Below are 20855 nucleotides of genomic sequence, written 5' to 3'. Positions count from 1 at the left end.
GGTGGAGCGATTTGTCTGGTTAATTCCAATAACGAACGAGACTCTAGCCTGCAAACTAGTCGCGTGACATCCTTCGTGCTGTCAGCGATTACTTTTCTTCTTAGAGGGACAGGCGGCTTCTAGACGCACGAGATTGAGCAATTACAGGTCTGTGAGGCCCTTAGATGTTCTGGGCCGCACGCGCGCTACACTGAAGGAATCAGCGTGTCTTCCTAGGCTGAAAGGTCGGGGTAACCCGCTGAACCTCCCCCGTGCTAGGGATTGGGGCTTGCAATTGTTCCTCATGAACGAGGAATTCCCAGTAAGCGCGAGTCATAAGCTCGCGTTGATTACGTCCCTGCCCTTTGTACACACCGCCCGTCGCTACTACCGATTGAATGATTTAGTGAGGTCTTCGGACTGGTACGCGGCATTGACTCTGTCGTTGCTGATGCTACCGGAAAGATGACCAAACTTGATCATTTAGAGGAAGTAAAAGTCGTAACAAGGTTTCCGTAGGTGAACCTGCGGAAGGATCATTACCGACTAGACTGCATGTCCTTCGATGTGCGTGTCGTGTCGCGCAACAAGCTACCTGTACGGTTCGCAGTAGCCGTGCGACGCGTGCGGAACCACGCGTGCTTCTCAAAACTAACGGAAAAGTTGTGTGGTACGAGCGCTGAAGCTCTGGAGCGGCTGGCCTGCGGCACCTGGCGCCTGGCGCCGGTTTTGAATGACTTGCGCCCGACTGCCTGTCCGCTCCGGTGTGGAGCCGTACGACGCCCATCGGCCGTGAGGCCGTTGGACACAGAATGCTGGAACAGGGGCCACCACATGCCTCCGTCCCGCCTATGCAACTGTCTTGAAAGAGACAGTGGAAACTAAGAAAAGATCACCCAGGACGGTGGATCACTTGGCTCGTGGGTCGATGAAGAATGCAGCAAATTGCGCGTCGACATGTGAACTGCAGGACACATGAACATCGACGATTCGAACGCACATTGCGGTCCATGGATTCCATTCCCGGGCCACGTCTGGCTGAGGGTCGGCTACGTATACTGAAGCGCGTGGCGTTTGCCCTGCTTCGGAGACCGGGGATGGTTTGGCCGCCTGTGGGGCCGGCCGCGTCTCCTTAAACGTGCGATGCGCGCCCGTCGCCTGGCGGTTTGCATACCAGTACTTTCTCGGTAGCGTGCACAGCCGGCTGGCGGTGTGGCCGTGCGACACCCCGTACAACGACCTCAGAGCAGGCGAGACTACCCGCTGAATTTAAGCATATTACTAAGCGGAGGAAATGAAACTAACAAGGATTCCCCAGTAGCAGCGAGCGAACAGGGAAGAGTCCAGCACCGAACCCCGCAGGCTGCCGCCTGTCGTGGCATGTAGTGTTTGGGAAGGTCCACTACCCCGACGCCTCGCGCCGAGCCCAAGTCCAACTTGAATGAGGCCACAGCCTGTAGGAGGTGCCAGGCCCGTAGCGGCCGGTACGAGCGTCGGCGGGACCACTCCTTCGAGTCGGGTTACTTGAGAGTGCAGCTCTGAATATGACCACGAGACCGATAGCGAACAAGTACCGTGAGGGAAAGTTGAAAAGAACTTTGAAGAGAGAGTTCAAAAGTACGTGAAACCGTTCTGGGGTAAACGTGAGAAGTCCGAAAGGTCGAACGGTTGAGATTCACGCCCATCCGGCCACTGGCCTCCGCCCTCGGTAAATGGGGCCGGCCGCTCACGCGCAGCAATCCGCGGCGGGGTCGTGTCCGGTTGTCTTTCCACTCACCGCGGGGTGGGGCCGTTCTGGTTTGCGGTGCGCCGCACTTCTGACCTGGTAGGACGTCGCGACCCGCCGGATGCCGGCCTACGGCCGGGTGCGCAGCCTGACCTGGCCCGGCCCCGGACCCGCGCCGCTGTTGGCTCGGGATGCTCTCTAGCGGAAATCGCTCCCGTCAGCGGCGCATCAGCTTTGGACAGTTTTACGACCCGTCTTGAAACACGGACGAAGGAGTCTAACATCTGCGCGAGTCATTGGGCTGTACGAAACCTAAAGGCGTAATGAAAGTGAAGGTCTCGCCTTGCGCGGGCCGAGGGAGGATGGGGCTTCCCCGTCCTTCATGGGGCGGTGGCCTCCGCACTCCCGGGGCGTCTCGTCCTCATTGCGAGGTGAGGCGCACCTAGAGCGTACATGTTGGGACCCGAAAGGTGGTGAACTATGCCTGGCCAGGACGAAGTCAGGGGAAACCCTGATGGAGGTCCGTAGCGCTTCTGACGTGCAAATCGATCGTCGGAGCTGGGTATAGGGGCGAAAGACTAATCGAACCATCTAGTAGCTGCTTTCCTCCGAAGTTTCCCTCAGGATAGCTGGTGGTCGTACGAGTCTCATCCAGTAAAGCGAATGATTAGAGGCCTTGGGGCCGAAACGACCTCAACCTATTCTCAAACTTTAAATGGGTGATACTCCAGCTTGCTTGATATGCTGAGCCGCGAGCAAACGACTCGGATCGGAGTGCCAAGTGGGCCACTTTTGGTAAGCAGAACTGGTGCTGTGGGATGAACCAAACGCCGAGTTAAGGCGCCCGAATCGACGCTCATGGGAAACCATGAAAGGCGTTGGTTGCTAAAGACAGCAGGACGGTGGCCATGGAAGTCGGAATCCGCTAAGGAGTGTGTAACAACTCACCTGCCGAAGCAACTAGCCCTGAAAATGGGTGGCGCTGAAGCATCGTGCCTACACTCGGCCGTCAGTCTGGCAGTCATGGCCGGTCCTTGCGGCCGGCCGCGAAGCCCTGACGAGTAGGAGGGTGGCGGCGGTGGGCGCAGAAGGGTCTGGGCGTGAGCCTGCCTGGAGCCGCCGTCGCTGCAGATCTTGGTGGTAATAGCAAACACTCCAGCGAGGCCCTGGAGGGCTGAGGCGGAGAAGGGTTTCGTGTGAACAGCCGTTGCACACGAGTCAGTCGATCCTAAGCCCTAGGAGAAATCTGATGTTGATGGGGGCCATCATAGCATGATGCACTTTGTGCTGGCCCCCGTTGGGCGAAAGGGAATCCGGTTCCTATTCCGGAACCCGGCAGTTGAACCGATACAAGTTGGGCCCCTCTTTCAGAGATGATCGTCGGGGTCACCCAAAAGGACCCGGAGACGCCGTCGGGAGATCAGGGAAGAGTTTTCCTTTCTGCATGAGCGTTCGAGTTCCCTGGAATCCTCTAGCAGGGAGATAGGGTTTGGAATGCGTAGAGCACCGCAGTTGCGGCGGTGTCCCGATATTCCCCTCAGACCCTGAAAATCTGGGAGAGGGCCATGTGGAGGTGTCGCGCCTGTTCGTACCCATATCCGCAGCAGGTCTCCAAGGTGAAGAGCCTCTAGTCGCTAGAATGATGTAGGTAAGGGGAGTCGGCAAATTGGATCCGTAACTTCGGGATAAGGATTGGCTCTGAGGATCGGGGCGTGTCGGGCTTGGCCGGGAAGTGGGTCAGCGCTAACATGCCGGGCCTGGGCGAGGTGAGTGCCGTAGGGGTGCTGGTAAGTGCGGGCGTTGTCTGCTCTCGCCGTTGGTCGGCCTCGTGCTGGCCGGCGGTGCAGCATGCGCGCGCCTGCGCGGCGATCGCGCCCCGGTGCTTCAACCTGCGTGCAGGATCCGAGCTCGATCCCATGCCTTGGCCTCCCACGGATCTTCCTTGCTGCGAGGCCGCGTCCGCCTTAGCGTGCTCCTCCGGGGGCGCGCGGATTCTCTTCGACCGCCATTCAAGGATCAACTCAGAACTGGCACAGAATGGGGGAATACGACTGTCTAATTAAAACAAAGCATTGCGATGGTCCTAGCGGGTGTTGACGCAATGTGATTTCTGCCCAGTGCTCTGAATGTCAACATGAAGAAATTCAAGCAAGCGCGGGTAAACGGCGGGAGTAACTATGACTCTCTTAATGCTCACATGATGCATCATATACGGATCTTCTCTATCCACTCCTCAGCATCCTAGCGATGTCGAGTGGATGATTGTTCGCTTAGCCTCTCGGTGGGAAATCCTAGCTTGAGCCTTCTCGTGGCAGGGGTCGTGAGAGGTTCTTTGGAAGAGCTATACCCAGGCATAATCTTCCTAAGTTCCTCAACATACAGAGCGGGCTGAATCTTTAAGGGCTTGGGGGTTGCCGCCCCCCTGCCCCTGTTTCAGCTGGCCCCAACACAAAGAAGAAAGCAGGTAGCGGTACTCCCATAGGAGACGCCACTCCAGTTGTTGGGTCATCATCCGACGCCGCCAGTTCGGGTCGAGCCGCAGTGCCTGCCATCACATGTCCTGAGTGCCACCAGACCTTCACCACTAAGAAGGGTCTTGGTGTACGTCGTCGCCGTGCCCATCCTGCAGCAGCAAACGCAGAGGTGACCACTGAGAGGGTGAAGGCCAGGTGGTCTAGTGAAGAGCTGCTACGCCTGGCCCACTCTGAGGCAGCACTTACGCTCAAGGCCACCCAGTTCCTAAACCAAGAGCTAGCGAAGGCGTTCCCGTATCGTTCTCTCGAGTCCATAAAAGGGCAGCGTCGTGGAACAGCCTATAGGAACCAGGTCGCCGAGTTTGTTGCTGCCCTCTCTGCTGTTGGGGTGGGGCCACCTCCATCAGTTGCAGCTGTGGAGCCTGCCGGTCCCTGTGCAGCACCCCCCTCCCCGTCTGCAGCTGTCGATACTGTCGACCAGGCTATCTGGTCGGCTCTGGCAGCCCTCCCGTCGTCTGGGTCTAAGTACAGAGCAGTCGATGACATCCTGGCGCTTGGGCCAACTACATCGGCCTCAGTCATAATGGGCATGCTGTCGGCTGCCCTTGATGCCATCGGCAGCAGGGAACCATCGCAAAATCCTGTTGCCTCCCGCCAGATGTCAGAGCCACGAGGGACGAAGCGGGCTCTGCGGAGGAGGGAGTACGCCCTCTGTCAGCGGGCCTCCTCAAAGAGCGCTGCTCGCTGCATGAGCGGCCTTCTGGATGGAACGCTCCTTCACCCACCACCCCCTATTCCTGGGTTGGTGGAGTTTTGGAAAGAGCGCTGCTCGCTGCATGAGCGGCCTTCTGGATGGAACGCTCCTTCACCCACCACCCCCTATTCCTGGGTTGGTGGAGTTTTGGAAGGACCTTTTCACCCGGCGACCATCTGGCCGGGTGGACCGTCTGGAAGGTCGGTTGTTGCCTTCCTCCATCGAGGTTCCCTTCGAACAGCTGTGGGCGCCTATTACGATGGAGGAAGTTGCTTCAGTGCTCCCCCCTCGTCGCTCTGCTGAAGGCCCACACCGACTGACACCGGCCCAGATTCGCCGTATACCCCATGAGGTCCTCCTTAAAATCCTTAACCTTTTCCTCTCGACCCGTCGCCTCCCATCCCGTCTTCTCCTAGCCCATACATACCTGTTTCCCAAGAAGGCCACCCCAGCGTACCCTGCTGACTTCCGTCCGATCACGGTTTGGTCAGTCCTCGCTAGGGTCTTCCATAAGATCCTGGCGGGCCGTCTGATGCGGACCTGTGTGCTGGACGGGCGTCAGCGGGCTTTCCTTCCTCAGGATGCGATGCTGCACAATACGTTCTTGTTGGACTTGGCGATGACTCAGGCCAGGGCGAACTGTCACTCCCTCTATGTTGCGTCCCTGGATGTGTCCAAGGCATTCGACTCTAGACCATGGTGCCCTGAGGGCACATGGTCTGCCTGACGAGTTCATTGGATACATCCTGGGATGCTATGAGGATGGGGTGGCGATGATCTCTGGTCCTGGGATGTCGCTGGCTCCAGTGCGGCCTTCAAGGGGTGTCAGGCATGGTGATCCACTCTCTCCTATCCTTTTCAACCTTTCCTTAGACTTCATGCTTGCTCGCCTCCCAGACTACATTGGTGCCAATGTGATGGGACGACGTCTCAACGCTGCTGCTTTCGCTGACGACCTCCTGCTGTTCGCCGAGACTCCAGGAGGGCTCCAGGACCTTATTGATGCAGCAACATCTGCCCTTGGAGACCTTGGTCTCCAAGTCAACCCCGGAAAGTGCTTCACTCTCGCCCTCACGGCGTCTGGCCGTGAGAAGAAGATAAAGGTCAATGACACCGCGACCTTCAGGGCTGGGTATACCATCCTCCCAGCCCTGGCGATCGAGAGCACTTTCCGGTATCTTGGCCTGGAGTTCTCCACGAGGGGACGCAGCCACTTTCATCTGAGGCAGGAGGTCGAGCGACAGTTGAGCGTCCTGTCCAAGGCACCACTCAAACCACAACAGCGTCTACATGCCCTCAGAACCGTCATTCTGCCAGGAATCCATCATGGCTTGGCCCTTTTGAGGACCCGCAATGGACACCACCATCCACGCAGCAATTAGATCTTGGGTGTGCCTGCCAGCAGACGTCCCTGTTGGCTACTTCCATGCCCCTGTGTCATCTGGGGGGCTGGGAGTGCCATCAGCATGCTGGCTCGGGCCTCTTCTGTGGTGGAACCGGTTCGCAAAGATGCGGGCATTGGGTGTCCTATCTGACGGGACAGCAGACGACGTTCTGGGGCGTGAGATTGGGAGGCTTGAGCAGCAATTACGGGGTCACAATACGGTTATACGGACGAAGAACCAAATGGGCCGGATGTGGGCTGAACGGCTGCATCTGTCGGTGGACGGCGCCTTCCTTAAGAAGTCTGCCCAAACACCAGGGCAGCATAGCTGGGTCGACAATCCTCGACTAGCGATCACAGGCCGCGACTTCGTCTCCTGCATCCATACTAGGATCAATGCCCTTCCAACCCGGGCACGGTTGCAGCGAGGTCGTGCTGGTGACACTAACTGCCAGGCTGGCTGCATCGCTAAGGAAACTGCAAATCACGTTGTCCAGCACTGCTTCCGAAGTCACGACGCTCGAGTGAAGCGACACAACGCCTTAGCATCTTACATCGCGCAGGGACTTCGTCGCAGGGGCTTCGACGTCCATCTGGAGCCCCACCTCAGGACATCTGAGGGATTGAGGAAGGCGGACATCGTGGCAGTTCGTGACGATGCAGCCCATATCATCGATGCCCAGGTGGTTGGTGTCAATCTTGGCATCAAAGAGTGTCACCAGCAGAAAGTCGCGGTTTACAATAGGGAAGCCGTCCACCAAGCGATTAGGAGTCAGACCCCAGCAGCCAAGAATATCACCACCTCTTCAGCCACCATCTCATGGAGGGGGGTGTGGTCACCAACATCTGCACAGGACCTACGACAGCATGGGTTCAAGAACCACCACTTCGCGACGATGTCAACGCAGGTACTCATCGGGACTGTGATGGCGGCACGGCGGTTTGACACCATTACTGCCATAAGGCGCACGATGCCCCGGACTGGTGTTGGGTGATGGCCCAATTCTATGTTTTCTACGCTGCTGCCTGGCGTCTGTCAACAGGCACAAACCCATCTCTGTTCACGTCTCTTCCTGTCCGTCTAATGTTTGTACTGTATTTGTCATTTGTAAACCCACTTTGTGGGTATTTATCTCTGTTTGTATGTTCATTGACGTGAATAAAGACAGCTTTTTAGCGAAATGCTTCATCATCTAATTAGTGACGCGCATGAATGGATTAAAGGGATTCCCACTGTTCCTATCTTTGGCAAGATGGCTGCTATGTTAGTATTCCTGTTATAGTGCTCTGTGTTAATTTGATTTTTTGTGATAACTCTGAAGTTATTTCGCGAGTGTGCTGTGTGAAAGTGATCTTCAACAAAGGTACTGTACTCAGACCGAAAACTTAGAGTTTACTGTCCAGAATCAGCTGCAAACTTACATCATGCATTATATCACAGTGCATTGTACCTAGAGTGCAAAGTTAATTAATACTGCAAGTATTTTCTCTAACTTCATATTTCAGACTATCTGGACAAAATAGTTATACTTCACAGTGTTTCGTTTTGCTCTCTAAAATTGTGCTTGCTTGGATGGAAGTTTTTAGGTTATGTATGGTACGTAGATCGAACTTTCGGCGTGGTACGTAGAACGAACTTTCGGCGTGGTACGTAGATCAAACTTTCTCTGTGGTACATAGATCGAACTATTGTTGTGGTGTGCAGATCGAACTAATTGTAGTTGGGTGGTTAGGTGTAACTGATTATTGGAGAAGAACTTGTGTAATGTCAATTCCGGTACACTTTCCTTGTAACTTCCTAGCATCTACGTAGATAGTGTAGACGCTGGAGATGACAACTTGGTCTGAATTAGCGGCGGTTGTGGCCAGCCCGATTGTGGGAAGTGCTACACCTAACCTTAAAATGATGACGGTTTCCGAGGGAAAGAGCTCTGTATCTAGGCGTCGCATTTCTGTAGATATGTCGGAAGCAACTAGAACCATGGACGCGACTCAGGAAAAAATAGCTGTGGTTGAAGACTTCATGGGTGAATTGACAAGTGAACTACGGCAGAAGAAAACGTCGACAGCGATATCAGAAAAAATTAAAAATAAAATTTGGACCTTTGTCTTGACTCAGTCCAGGTTAGAAGGCCAAATCGAGGAGCTCAGGTTAGAAAACCAAAGGCTGAGGAATGAGCTTGCCACTGCCAATGCCCCTGATGCACAGGAGAGAATACAACGCCTGGAGACGGAACTGAAAAGTCTTAAGGAGGAGAATACACGATTGAGAGAGAGAAAGCCAGCCACATTGTAATTTGCCGCTGTACCAAAAAAGGTAAACCCAACTGAAATCAAGATTGAAGAAGTCAGAGCCAAACAGACAAGTGTTCTCTTCTTCAAAGGCACAGCCAATCAGGATTCTAAGACTGTCAGAGAGACAATAACGAAGACCATAAATCCGAAACTAGACAAAGTCAAAATTAGAGCTATCAGATCGACGGCAAATACTGTCATCATGGAAACTGAGACGGCAGAAGACAAGCGCAAGGTTATTGAAAAGACAGTTGCACTGCAGAATATCAAACGTGAAGAGCCAAGGAAGCTGCGACCTCTCTTAGCAGTTTACCAGGTTCCAACGACACTGACAGACGAGGAATTTCTTGACGAACTTTATGAAATAAGCCTCAGGGAGCCTGTTTCCCCTGAGGAGTTTCATGCTGAGGTATCTGTGAAGTTTAAGACGGGACCTAAAGGTAAACGTACAGTTAACAACATTATTGAAGTCACGCCGAGAATTCGTTGTCTTCTGCTGCAGAAGGATAGAGTTTACATCCAATTTGAAGCCCTAAGAGTTAGAGAATTTGTTGCTGTCCAGAAGTGTTTTAGGTGTTGGAGTCTGGGACATTCCAACAGGCACTGTAACAGAGAACAAGCATGTGCAAAATGTGGGAAGACAGGCCATAATAGGTCAGAATGTAAAGAGCAGACGGCAGTTGGGTGCATTCCATGCCATCACAGGGAGAGGGTATGGTGGTGGTGGTTGTCGGAATGTTTAAGGGGGACTAAACAGCTAAGGTCATCAGTCCCCCATTCCAAAAACAGGCGAGACATAAATGCACAAAGCAGGTAAAACCCCAAGGGGAAGGTGACTCCCTCCCCCCCCCCCAGGCCCTAAAAGAACACAAATGCGGTAACGAACACTACAGACACGAAGACACCAGACAAAAAGAAACAGAACAAAAGAAGATGACCGGAGACTGGTTGACTGACCACGACAACAAAAAAGGGAAAGAGTCAACCAACCGACTACACACTAAAATCTGCAACCAAATATGAGAGACTCGAGGACAAGAGACACACAAAGGGAAAGGAGCAGGACCTCCCTAAATGGAACCATAAAGGTGGTTGTTGGGATGTTTGATGGGGACTAAACAGCTAAGGTCATCAGTCCCCCATTCCAAAGACAGGCGAGACAAAGTCGCAGAGCAGATGAAACCCCAAGGGGAAGGAGACTCACTCCCCCCCCCCCTCCCAGGCGCTAAAGAACACAAATTAGGCAACGAACGCTACAGAAAATTAGAGGACAGACGAACACCAGACAGAAAGAAATAGAAGATGGCCAGAGACTGGTTGACTGACCACAAAAACAAAAAAAAAAAGGGAAAGAGTCAACCAGCCGACGACACACCAAAACAGCAGCAAATATCGAGAGACGCGAGGACAAAAGACACAGAAAGGGAAAAGTGCAGGACCCCCCCAAATGGATCCATAAAAAGGACTACCACGGATAAAATGTAAAACATTGTCAGCCATGGAGGCATCGTCGCATAAAATCAGAGGCAAGGTGCCCGGGAGATTAAAAGACTGCCGGAGGGTGCGCAGTCGGGGACACTCCAATAAAATGTGGGCGACCGTCAGCCGGGACCCACACCGACACAGGGGGGTATCCTCCTGACGCAAAAGATGGCTGTGCGTCAGGTACGTATGGCCGATGCGCAGCCGACACAGGATTACAGAGTCCCTGCGAGAAGCCTGCAGGGAGAAGCGCCACACATCGGTGGTCTCCTTGACAGCCCGCAGTTTATTCGGGGCTGTCAGGCCACGCAACTCAACAGACCACATCCCAAGCACCTTACGGCGCAACACCAGCTGCTGATCGCGAGCCGTAAGGCCGATCTCCAAAGCTGGGGCGTCGATCGCCCCTTTGGCCAGCCTGTCAACACGTTCGTTCTCCGGGATGCCAACGTGACCTGGCGTCCAAACAAAGATCACCGAACGACCAGAGCGGGTAATGGTGGAAACGGACTCCCGAATAGAGGACACCAGAGGAGAAGAGGGATAGCAGCGGTCGATGGCCAGGAGGCTGCTCAGGGAGTCACTGCAGATGACGATGGACGTACCTGAGCAGGAACACACATGCTCAAGAGCGCGCAATATGGCCACCAGCTCTGCAGTAAAAATGCTGCAGCCAGCCGGCAAGGAGCGCTGTTCAACATGGGCAGCGTGAGCAAAAGCATAGGCAGTGCGACCATCAACCAGGGAACCATCAGTATCGACAGGCTCACAGCCCGGAAATGAGGCAAGGAGCGCAAGAAAACGGCGACGGAGGGCCACAGGCAGAACCGAGTCCTTGGGTCCCTGTGCCAATTCCAGACGGACGGACGGCCGGGGCAAACACCAGGGAGGCGTAGGTGCACAGACCCGGAAGGGAGGCAGAAGAGGGAATGAGCCCAGGTCCGACAGCTGGGACTGGACACGGACAGCTATGGAAAGCCCAGACCTAGGTCGCCGTTCGGGCAGATGGAGGACAACAGCAGGGAAAAGCAGGCGATGATTGGGATGACCAGGCGAGCAAAGCACGTGGACAGCATAGTCGGCGAGTAGTCGATGGCGGCGAATCCGCAGCGGGGGAACCCCGGCCTCCACCGGTAGACTATCCACGGGGCTCGTACGGAAAGCGCCAGTTGCAAGCCGAACCCCACAGTGGTGGATGGGGTCTAAGAACTTCAACACTGAGGGTGATGCAGACCCATAGGCCAGGCTCCCATAATCAAGCCGAGTCTGCACAGGGGCTCTGTACAATCGCAGCAGTGTGCAGCGATCTGCACCCCAAGACATGTGGCCAAGGCAGCGGAGGGCGCTGAGGTGCCGCCAACATTTTTGCTTCAGCTGAGTAATATGAGGAACCCATGTGAGCCGGGCATCAAACACGAGTCTCAAGAAGCGGCAAGTGTCCACCACTTGAAGCAGGTGGCCGTCTAGGTAAAGTTCAGGATGAGGGTGGACCGTCCGACGCCTGCAGAAGTGCGTAACTCGAGTCTTGGCTGCAGAGAACTGAAAACCATGAGTCAGAGCCCATGATGCTGCTTTTCGAACGGCGACTTGCAGCCTGCGTTCGGCGACTCCCGTAGTCGTGGAGCTAAATGAGATGCAGAAGTCGTCGGCATACAAAGAAGGAGACACCGACGACCCCACGGCTGCAGCCAGACCATTAATGGCCACTAGAAATAAGGAGACGCCCAACACCGAGCCCTGCGGGACTCAATTTTCCTGTATAGAAGATGAACTAGAGGCGGCACCGACTTGCACCCGGAAAGAGCAGCGCAATAAAAAGATTTGCAGAAAAGCTGGGAGCCGACCACGAAGACCCCACTCATGCAACGTGGCGAGGATGTGATGCCTCCATGTGGTGTCATACGCCTTCCGCAGATCGAAAAATACAGCAACGAGATGCTGACGTCGGGCAAAGGCCGTACGAATAGCAGATTCCAGCCGCACCAAATTGTCCGTGGCAGACCGGCCCCCACGGAAGCCACCCTGGGATGGAGCGAGGAGACCGCACGGCTCAAGGACCCAACACAAACGCCGCCCCACCATACGTTGTAGCAATTTGTACAAAACGATGGTGAGGGTAATGGGACGATAGCTGTCCACCGCCAGTGGGTCTGCACTGGGCTTCAAGATGGGGACAATAACACCCTCGCGCCATTGCGACGGGAACACGCCTTCGCACCAAATGCGGTTAAATATCGCGAGAATTTGTCTCTGGCAGTCCCTGGAGAGATGCTTCAGCATCTGCGCGTGGATGCAGTCTGCTCCTGGTGCTGTATCAGGGCAATCGGCGAGGGCAGCGAGAAATTCCCTCTCGCTGAAAGGAGCATTGTATGTTTCAGAACGACGCGTGTGGAATGAGAAAGGCGTCCGCTCGGCTCGCTCCTTTTCAGAGCGAAAGGCGGGGGGATAAGATGCAGTCGCAGAGCTCGTAGCAAAGTGCGCGGCAAGCTGTTCAGCAACGGCGGCAGCGTCCGTGCAGACAGCGCCGCCCAAGGAGAGCCCAGGGACACCCATAGGGGTCTGGTATCCATAAATCCGCCGGATCCGGGACCACACGAGCGAGGGGGAGACACGGGAGCCCAAGGATGAGATATACCTCTCCCATCACTCCTGCTTACGCCGTGCAATAAGACAACGGGCCAAGGCACGGAGCCTCTTAAAGGCGATGAGGGTCTCGAGAGACGGGTGACGCCTATGACGCTGGAGAGCCCGCCGACGGTTGCGAATATCCTCAGAAATCTCCGGCGACCACCAGGGTACAGCCTTCCTCAGAGGGAGGCCAGAAGAACGGGGGATGGCAGCCTCGGCCGCTGAAATAATGGACGTGGTTAAGACACAAACCACCTCGTCGATGTCACCCTGTGGGGGAGACTCAGTGATTGCAGCAGAAGTGAATGCCGACCAGTCACCCCCTTGGAGAGCCCAGCGGGGCAGGCGCCCAGAAGAATGACACTGGGGCAGTGATAAATAGATTGGAAAATGGTCACTACCACACAGGTCAGGATGCACTCTCCAGTGGAGGATGGGACAAGCCCGGGGCTGCAAAGAGAGAGATCGATGGCCGAGAAAGAGCCATGGGCCACACTGAAATGCGTGGGAGCACCGGTATTCAAGAGGCTAAGGTCGAGCTGAGCCAACACATGCTCCACGGCCCGACCGGGGTCATCAGAGACAGTCCCACCCCATAGAGGGTTGTGGGCATTGAAATCGCCAAGAAGCAGCAAAGGTGGCGGAAGTTGAGCCAGCAGCGCAGCCAAGACATGTCGGGGGAGCTCCCCATCCAGAAGAATGTAAACAGAGCAAACAGTAATAGCCGGCGAGAGCTCAACCCTGGCAGAGACTGCCTCTAAAGGCGTCAGAAGGGGTACAGGCGAGCTACAGACAGAGTGGTGAACAAAAAGGCAAACCCCACCTGACGCTCATTGACAGGCAGCATGGTTCTTATAGTATCCCCGATAACCACGAAGGGCGGGGTTCTGCATTGCCAGAAACCATGTTTCCTGCAGAGCAATGCAGAGAACAGGGGAAACACTCTGAAGCATCTGGAGCTCAGGCAGGTGGCGGAAATAACCGCCGCAGTTCCACTGGAGAATGGAAGCAGGAAGGGACTGGGAGGGCGTGAATGCGACTAAGAGGCAGACGGCACCTCAATGCCAACTGCCGCCACCGGGGGAGAGTCAGCTGAGACCATAGGAAAGGCCCCGAAGGGTTCCGTGAGGGCGAGATCCGCGGCAGAGGCGAGGATCTCCACCTCATCCCCGGAGCCAGGACTATGTACAGCAGGCGGTACAGAAACCGCCGGAACGTCCATCTTCTTGGACACATTCCGTTCCTTCTTCTCACGTCAGCTCTTAGGGTGAGAGGGCTGGGAGAGCTTCTCTGAAGGAGCGTCGGAGGCTGACGACAACGCAGAAGCCCTACGACCAGCAGGTGGCGGAACCTTCAGCCACTGGCTGACATCCGGCTGGGTAGGAGATGAAACGGAGGAAGGGAGAGCCCCGACGGACCCCTTCCGCGAGAGAGGAACCGGCAGAGGCAACACCGGCGGAGAAGGAGGGGCAGGGATAGAGCCCCCCGGTTTTGGAGGAGATGTCACTCCCGAAGTAAGCATGGGGGGAGCGACAGAAGAGGGTTTGCCCGCAACTGCTAAGGGAGCAACAGAGAAAGGCTTGCCCCCAGGCACAAGGGGGGCAGACAGATGCACGGCCCTGAGGGCTTACTGAAGGCGGCACAGATGAGGCGACAACCGTCGCTCACGTGGGCGACGATAACGTGGCTGCAGCATAAGATGTTTGAATGGAAGCAGGATACAACCTTTCATATTACAGTTTCGCCTCTCGATAAGTAAGCCGGTCCAGGGTCTTAAATTCCATGATCTTCCGCTCCTTATGAAGAATGGGGCAATCCAGCGAGCATGGAGAGTGGCGCTCCCCATTGTTGGCACATACAGGCGGAGGCACACATGGAGAATCGGGATGAGAGGGGCGTCCGCAATCTCGACATGTAGCGCTGGATGGGCAACGGGAGGACATATGCCCAAACTTCCAGCACTGGAAGCACCTCATCGGGGGAGGGACGTATGGCTTGATGTCACAATGGTAAACCATCACCATGACCTTCTTGGGCTAGACATCACCCTCGAAGGCCAAGATAAAGGCACTGGTGGCCACCCTGTTGGTCTTGTGTCCCCTATGTACACGACGGACAAAATGTACACCACATCGTTCCAAGTCGGCTCTCAGCTCGTCATCGGATTGCGGCTGTGCAACCACCAGCTTGGTGTGATTTATTGCGCTTCATTGCGCCACATCCGCCCAGATGCCACCTACTCCGAACGAGGGCTCTCCCCAAGGGCGCCACCCAGCCAAAGCAACGGGTAGCTGGCCGATATCCCATTGCCCGGAGTCCCCGCGCCCCAGACAAGATGGGCACATACTCCTTGGCATGCATGGGGAGGAAACAGCTCTGGCATCGGTAGTGCGATCCCTGCGTGGTCAGGGGGCTACCACCAAGAGGGTACATGACGGCCCCACGACAACGGACTGGCTACCGTGCTGGATTTTAGGTGTTGGAAGGGTCGACAGTTGTCGTGGGCGCTAAGAAGAAGAGTGCGCACAAGACGAGAAGGAGACAACCCAGAAGATGTTGGGTATAGTCCCCCCCCCCACACGACAATAGGTAACATGCAAGATGGTGGTCCATGATGGACCAATAGAAAAACACCACGTAAGGTGTCCTTCCCCAAATGGCACGCACTAACAACGGAAATTTGGAAAAAAGGTCAAACCCAAGAGGGGACCATCACAGAGGGCCGAAACGTTTGAGACTCCTTTTAGACGCCTCTTGCGACAGGGAGGAATACCGTGGGCCTATTCTTACCCCCGAACACGCAGGGGATGTCCTGCGGCACCTGGCGCCTGCCGCCGGTTTTGAATGACTTTCGCCCGAGTGTCTGTCCGCTCCGGTGTGGAGCTGTACGACGCCCATCGGCCGTGAGGCCGTTGGACACAGAACCCTGGAACAGGGGCGTCAAACGCCTCAGTCCCGCCTATGCAACTGCCTTGAAAAAGACAGTAGAAACTAAGAAAAGATCACCCAGGACGGTGGATCACTTGTCTCGTGGTTCGATGAAGAACGCAGTAAATTGTGCGTCGATATGTGAACTGCAGGACACATGAACATCGACGTTTCGAACGCACATTGCGGTCCATGGATTCCGTTCCAAGGCCACGTCTGGCTGAGGGTCGGCTACGTATACTGAAGCGCGCGGCGTTTGCCCCGCTTCGGAGACCTGGGAGTGTCGTGGCTGCCTGTGGGGCCGGCCGCGTCTCCTTAAACGTGCGATGCGCGCCCGTCGCCTGGCGGTTCGCATACCGGTACTTTCTCGGTAGCGTGCACAGCCGGCTGGCGGTGTGGCGTGCGACACCTCGTACAACGACCTCAGAGCAGGCGAGACTACCCGCTGAATTTAACCATATTACTAAGCGGAGGAAAAGAAACTAACAACGATTCCCCAGTAGCGGCGAGCGAAAAGGGAAGAGTCCAGAACCGAACCCCGCAGGCTGCCGCATGTCGTGGCATGTGGTGTTTGGGAGGGTCCACTACCCCGACGCCTCGCGCCGAGCCCAAGTCCAACTTGAATGAGGCCACGGCCCATAGAGGGTGCCAGGCCCGTAGCGGCCGGTGCGAGCGTCGGCGGGACCTCTCCTTCGAGTCGGGTTGCTTGAGAGTGCAGCTCCAAGTGGGTGGTAAACTCCATCTGAGACTAAATATGACCACGAGACCGATAGCGAACAAGTACCGTGAGGGAAAGTTGAAAAGAACTTTGAAGAGAGTTCAAAAGTACGTGAAACCGTTCTGGGGTAAACGTGAGAAGTCCGAAAGGTCGCACAGGTGAGATTCCCGCCCATCTGGCCACTGGCCTCCGCCGTCAGCAGATGAGGCCGTGCCGCCCGCGCGGAGCAATCCGCGGCGGGGTCGTGTCCGGTTGCCTTTCCACTTGCCGCGGGGTGGGGCCGTTCCGGTGTGCGGTGGGCCGCACTTTCCCCTAGTAGGACGTCGCGACCCGCTGGGTGCCGGTCTACGGCCCGGGTGCGCAGCGTGTCCTTCCGCGGGCCTTGGTTCGCGTCTGTTGGGGAAAGCCCCGGTGTCCTGGCTGGTTGCCCGGCGGGATATCTGGAGGATTCGATTCGCCCCTTTGGGCGCTCCGGCTCTCGGCAAGCGCGCGCGGTTCTTCCCGGAAGACGGACCTAATTGCCCCGGCCCCGGACCCGCGGCGCTTCAGCTTTGGACAATTTCACGACCTGTCTTGAAACTCGGACCAAGGAGTCTAACATCTGCGCGAGTCATTGGGCTGTACGAAACCTAAAGGCGTAATGAATGTGAAGGTCTCGCCTTGCGCGGGCCGAGGGAGGATGGGGCTTCCCCGCCCTTCACGTGGCGACGGCCTCCGCACTCCCGGAGCGTCTCGTCCTCATTGCGAGGTGAGGCGCACCTAGAGCGTACACGTTGGGGCCCGAAAGATGGTGAACTATGCCTGGCCAGGACGAGGTCAGGGGAAACCCTGATGGAGGTCCGTAGCGATTCTGACGTGCAAATCGATCGTCGGAGCTGGGTATAGGGGCGAAAGACTTACCGAAAAATCTAGTGGCTGGTTCCCTCCGAAGTTTCCCCTCAGGATAGCTGGTGCTCGTACGAGTCTCATCCGGTAAAGCGAATGATTAGAAGCCTTGGGGCCGAAACGACCTCAACCTATTCTCAAACTTTAAATGGGTGATACTCCAGCTTGCTTGATATGCTGAAGCCGCGAGCAAACGACTCGGATTGAAGTGCCAAGTGGGCCACTTTTGGCAAGCATAACTGGCGCTGTGGGATGAACCAAACGCCGCGTTAAGGCGCCCGAATCGACGCTCATGGGAAACCATGAAAGGCGTTGGTTGCTTAAGACAGCAGGACGGTGGCCATGGAAGTCAGAATCCGCTAAGGAGTGTGTAACAACTCACCTGCCGAAGCAACTAGCCTTGAAAATGGATGGCGCTGAAGCGTCGTGCCTATACTCGGCCGACAGTCTGGCTGTCATGGCTCGTCCTTGCGGCCGGCCGCGAAGCCCTGACGAGTAGGAGGGTCGCGGCGGTGGGCGCAGAAGGGTCTGGGCGTGAGCCTGCCTGGAGCCGCCGTCAGTGCAGATCTTGGTGGTAGTAGCAGATACTCCAGCGAGGCCCTGGAGGGCTGACGCAGAGAAGGGTTTCGTGTGAACAGTCGTTGCACACGAGTCAGTCGATCCTAAGCCCTAGGAGAAATCTGATGTTGATGGGGGCTCTCATAGCATGACGCCGTCGGAAGATCTGGCAAGAGTTTTCTTTTCTGCATGAGCGTTCGAGTTCCCTGGAATCCTCTAGCAGGGAGATAGGATTTGGAACGCGAAGAGCACCGCAGTTGCGGCGGTGTCCCGATCTTCCCCTCGACCTTGAAAATCCGGGAGAGGGCCACGTGGAGGTGTCGCGCCGGTTCGTACCCATATCCGCAGCAGGTCTCCAAGGAGCCTCTAGTCGATAGAATAATGTAAGTAAGGGGAGTCGGCAAATTGGATCCGTAACTTCGGGATAAGGATTGGCTCTGAGGATCGGGGCGTGTCGGACTTGGTCGGGAAGTGGGTCAGCGCTAACGTGCCGGGCCTGGGCGAGGTGAGTGCCGTAGGGGTGCCGGTAAGTGCGGGCGTTTAGCGCGGGCGTGGTCTGCTCTCGCCGTTGGTCGGCCTCGTGCTGGCCGGCGGTGCAGGATGCGCGCGCCTGCGTGGCGTTCGCGCCCCGGTGCTTCAACCTGCGTGCAGGATCCGAGCTCGGTCCCGTGCCTTGGCCTCCCACGGATCTTCGCTGCTACGAGGCAGCGTCCGCCTTAGCGTGCTCCTCCGGGGGATTCTCTTCGGCCGCCATTTAACGATCAACTGAGAACTGGCATGGACTGGGGAAATCCGACTGTCTAATTAAAACAAAGCATTGCAATGGCCCTAGCAGGTGTTGCCGCAATGTGATTTCCACCCAATGGACTTCACATCCGCGGCCGCGCCGTCTTGTGCCTGTGTGCCCTGACGTGCTGCGCCTGATGGGACACCCAAGAGTAACGGCTTATCCGAGGGGTTTAAGTTCGATCGAGGTCTGCAGTTCCAGCTTTCCTCACTGAACCTGGCACCGAGTGTGCTGTGGCTCATCGTCGTTTGGGTGCCCATCGGTAGGTTTGCCGAGCTGGTCCGTCGCCCGTGGTGTTATTAAGACGGCCACTCTTTTTTGGAGGATGGGCACGCCGCGTCCCTAATCCCATGCCATTGGAGCTTATGCCCTTTGGCGACCCCACCACCAGGGTTCAGTGGCAATATGAGGTCGGCTGGGTCATTCGTGGACCTGCGGTGCTTGACGTCCCGGGCTTGCTCGGTTGATGTCGTGCTGTGGGGCCGACTTGAGGGTTGCTTCCCACTGTTGTCTGTGGCGGCTTGGACATGCCCCGGGTGGGAGTCGTGTCGATGTGTGGTTCTGTCTACTCCGACATGCGACTCCTGCCTAGTGCTCTGAACGTGTCAACGTTCAGAAATTCAAGCAAGCTTGGGTAAACGGCCTGGGAGTAACCGATGACACTCTTAGTGTAGCCAAATGCCTCATCATCTAATTAGTGACGCGCATTAATGGATTAACGAGATTCCCGCTGTCCCTATCTACTGAAACTTTGAAGTGCGAGCCACCTAGGAAGAAGCGTTCTCCTATCATTTTTTATGATGTGCCAAGTGAAATCGGTGAGCAAGAGCTAGTAGAGACAATCTGGCAGCAAAATCTTGCTGACAAGATAAGCAAACAAGAGATCTCTGAAGAAATGCGACCCTGTTTTAAGACTGGTCCTAAAGGAAAGGTGGAGGTAAACCATGTTTTTGAAGTAAGTGCAAGAGTGAGGAAGCTGTTAGTAGAAGCAAAACGAGTGTATGTGGATTTTATATCACTGTCGGTGAAAGACTATTTTGCCTTCAAATGTTTTAAGTGCCAGAATTTCGGTCACAGAAGTGCAAATTGTACTGCCAAGTCTTTGTGTGTTCACATTGTGGTGAAGACAACCACCAAAAAACAAATTGTCCGAACTCAAATAAGCCAGCAAAGTGTATTCCGTGTTCTTCGAGAGGCAAGGTGTGCCATACACCAGGTCCTCAATGCCCTACCTATCAGCTATATTTGCGCAGACTAATCGAAAGTACACATTATGGACAGTAATCTATCACCATATAGTGAAGAGTTCATACCAGGTGGAGACTTCAAATGTCAGGAAATTGCACAAATAGCTGATAAGAATATGACACATAGGAAACATAAGCCACCCTCCACGAGGCCTAGGAATTGGCGTAGGGGAATTGCATGGAGGAACATACTACGCGAGAACAGACAACCTCTACATACTTTAGAACTAGCCCACTGTGTGGATGTTAACACGTTAGAGGACGAAATGGCCGCTACAAGTGAAGATAGGATGTACTTTAAGGACAAGTCAGATCTTGCGTTAGGAAATAGTGAAAATAATGATCAGAATATATTTGATACCAATAAGAACAAAACCACAGACAGTAGTAATTTCCCCAGGAACAGGGGAAAAATCTTTCTTCATCAATTCAGGACAGCACCATTAGCTCTACCGTTGCAGGGAGTAAAATGTGTTACGTTGGCCTTGAAAATCATGGAATTCTCTCCAAGATTAGGTCAAAGTTAAAGAGCAAAAGCAAAAAGACTATCGAGCCCTGTCATAAACCCGACATGATCACTACTGGTACTCAGACCGACTTCACAGACAGTGAAGACACACTGAAGCCTACAACAAATGAGGGAAATGACTAAACAGTTGGATCCTCGATCGATTTATGTTGATCTTGAAGAGAATTACAGACTCTCTAGATTAGAAGATATGGGTGTATTAGTTGTAGCCCTTAGGCACATTGTCAGAATAGGGCATCCGAAAGGGTATACAATCGGCTTTCCACATCCAGGAACTGCCGACAGGCTGTTTTTGCGATGTAATAATCTACCAACCGGAAAGAAAGAATTGGGCGAGATACTTCAGAGGGCATATACCCGACGTAACGAAAAATTTGATCAAGAGGAGCTCTACAAGGAATTTGTGGAGTGTTATGGTAGAACAGTTTATGAGTACGACAAGACAGGCTTCAGATTTTATAATCATGTCAGACAGCCTTAA

At 55.0% G+C, this 20855-nt stretch overlaps 1 non-coding gene and 1 pseudogene across 1 annotated transcript; both read left to right on the top strand.

The window, feature by feature from the left end:
- The first annotated feature begins 872 nt into the window (after nt 1–872).
- Nucleotides 873–1027, top strand: LOC124771998. The gene has a single exon (XR_007013689.1). It is a non-coding gene; the product is annotated as a 5.8S ribosomal RNA (ribosomal RNA).
- Nucleotides 1028–15725: 14698 nt separating this feature from the next.
- LOC124772009 lies at nt 15726–15880 on the top strand (annotated as a pseudogene).
- Nucleotides 15881–20855: the final 4975 nt, after the last annotated feature.

The sequence above is a fragment of the Schistocerca piceifrons genome, unplaced genomic scaffold, assembly GCF_021461385.2.
Source record: "Schistocerca piceifrons isolate TAMUIC-IGC-003096 unplaced genomic scaffold, iqSchPice1.1 HiC_scaffold_936, whole genome shotgun sequence".
Lineage (NCBI taxonomy): Eukaryota > Metazoa > Arthropoda > Insecta > Orthoptera > Acrididae > Schistocerca > Schistocerca piceifrons.
The sequence above is the reverse complement of the archived record's forward strand: the minus strand, read 5'-3'. Positions and strand labels throughout refer to the sequence as shown.